Below are 2,544 nucleotides of genomic sequence, written 5' to 3'. Positions count from 1 at the left end.
CCTCCGGAGTTCTCTCTCCAAACCCGCACCCAGTTCTCAGTATTTATCCCGACAGCCTAAGCTGGGCCACGCCTCCTCCTGCCTCCAATTCCTCTCTCCCGCCTCTTGCTCACATCAACCTTTCCCCCCGCCCTTCTAGTTTTCTCCTCTCCTCCCAGGAATGCTAGCTGGAGCAGGAGTTTTGGAGTGTAGGAAGCAGCAGGTGGTGGGAGATCCTTAGCTCAAGAAATTGCATGCTGAAAACTGACTCATTTCACCCTCTGCATTCTCCTAGTTCAGAAAAAAACTTATTCCTGCATATTATATCAAAATAACATGCCATAGAGAGGTTTTAATTTTCAGATGGAATAGAAAAGCTGTACATAAATGGATGGTTGTGTGTGCTGATTTTTCTAAGATATTTTAGAATTTGTTTGAACATAGATTAAATCTTGAAAAATACTGAATTAATTTGGTTATGTATACAATGAATTTATTGGTATCAATAACCACTCCACTTGTGCGGATTATATGAATGTTTCTTAAGAGGGTTTGTGTGGGCAAGTCAACATGAAGAAACAGGGCTGTGGTTTTGAAGCTTAAAGTAGAATTATAATTGGAAAGTGATAAAATTAAATTATAAAGTATTAAAGAAGGAAGTACCCTTAGAGGTACTGTGATGTACTTCCTTTGAGTTAGACACAGTAAACTAAAGGAAAGAAAAACCAAAGTTCTAGTTCAAGTTCATACCTAAGTGAATTAGTGACCCAGTTTACACTCCATTTGGTAAGCTTAACACATATGCCTCTCCCTTTTATGACAAGAAGTATACCTGTTAAAGAATTTTTTAGAAAATGGAAATAGCCCAGAAAGTTGAATACAACCTAAAATTAAACATGATATGTATATGAATATAATACATTATATATTTAGATGATTATATAAATACTTCTAAAGTATTTGGATTTCAAGCTTTGGAGACCTTGAGATCCCACTGTTGATGTATCTTTGATTTCCGATTATGATATTACAAAAACAAAAAGAAGGAAAAAGAAAATCTAAATATAGTTGATATAGACTTAAAGTAAATTAAAGTGAATTCACTGCACTATTTTTTTAACTTTGTGTAATTGAGTATAAGAACACTAAAATTTATGTTTGAGACTATGATTTTTACCTAGTAGTATATTTTGTGGAAATTTTTATGTGTATTCTTTTCAGAGACTCATAATTTCAAAGCTTGCCTATTTCAATAATCTCCTTAATGGAGTTCTCACTCCCATGTTATTTGCAAATAACAGGCTCTTACCTGAAACTGTTCTTTAATCTCAAGATTGTCATGCAGAGCAATAGTATTATTCTTATTTCACACAAGATATAAGTATATAATATTGGACTAAACAGGCAGTCATTAAATATTGACGTATTTATACTTTCATTTATTAGGAATTATTGTTACATCAAATAATCTTCCAGACACTGGGAGTGATGAAATACAAGACATGGTGACTGATTTTTTGAAGTTTATACTTTTGGAGATAGTCTCGTGTGCATGCAGCAGTGCATATGGATACAGTGTTAATATGCAAAGACTACTATGTATGCACAAGTCTCCTAGTTTTTCTGCATGTGTGGGAGTTGAAGTTGAAGTTATCTAACTTTGCTTATGTAACAAGCACAGAGAAAACTTTGCTCCATGGTGGAACTTTTGGTGATAAGGAGAAATGGTCATGGGAATTAAAGACCAATAGCTTGTGTTAGCTTATTACAACTCCTGGGAAACTAATTCTATGAAAGGTCCTGTTTACCACTATGTCAGCAGAAGAAACTTTGTATGTGAACTTGGAAGCAATGCTAGAAGATAAACGTTAAAGAGAGGATGAGAAAGTATTCATGATGGAATGAATTAAAGAAGTAGTTTGACCCATTCTAGTCTTAAGAGCTAGAAATGTCTAGACTTGGGATACAATACTGAGACAACAAAAAGAGTCAGAAGATAAGTGAAGAAATACGAATTGAACAAAGTGATGAAAAGAGGAATGATATTTCTAATTTTTTGGTAATTATAACAACTTTATGAAATCCCCTATTTCCCAGCCCACATACATGGGCACACACACACATTACAAATTCCAAATTGGTCCACCACAACAATTTTTTGAGTTTCATTTTACACTCCAAAATATCATATGACAACTTAAAAAATGATTTGTGTAAAAAACCCCGGTCATTTCCATTTCATTTCTCTGAAGTTATGACAACTTCAAAATTTTCATGTATTTCTGTTTAGGTATGGTGATTTGATAGAGAGGATGGGAAAGAAGTCGTTAACTTTATTGGAACTGTGTGCAAATAGTAAGCATATTTTTTTATATCTTGAAATGTTTGTGTCTCTTTTGAAGAAGTAATACAGATTTTGGAGATCTAAAGACTCTTTTAAAATCACCTCTTAGTCCCGCCTCTTCCCTGAGGTAATCAATATTAAAAGTTCCATTGCTTGTACAGACAGACATACAAATGCACACTATAGTATTTTTATTATGTTTGACAGAAAAGAGGCCATAT

This window comes from Talpa occidentalis, unplaced genomic scaffold (assembly GCF_014898055.3).
Source record: "Talpa occidentalis isolate TD23 unplaced genomic scaffold, MPIMG_talOcc4v2.1, whole genome shotgun sequence".
In the NCBI taxonomy this organism is placed as follows: domain Eukaryota; kingdom Metazoa; phylum Chordata; class Mammalia; order Eulipotyphla; family Talpidae; genus Talpa; species Talpa occidentalis.
This window is presented reverse-complemented; position numbering follows the sequence as displayed.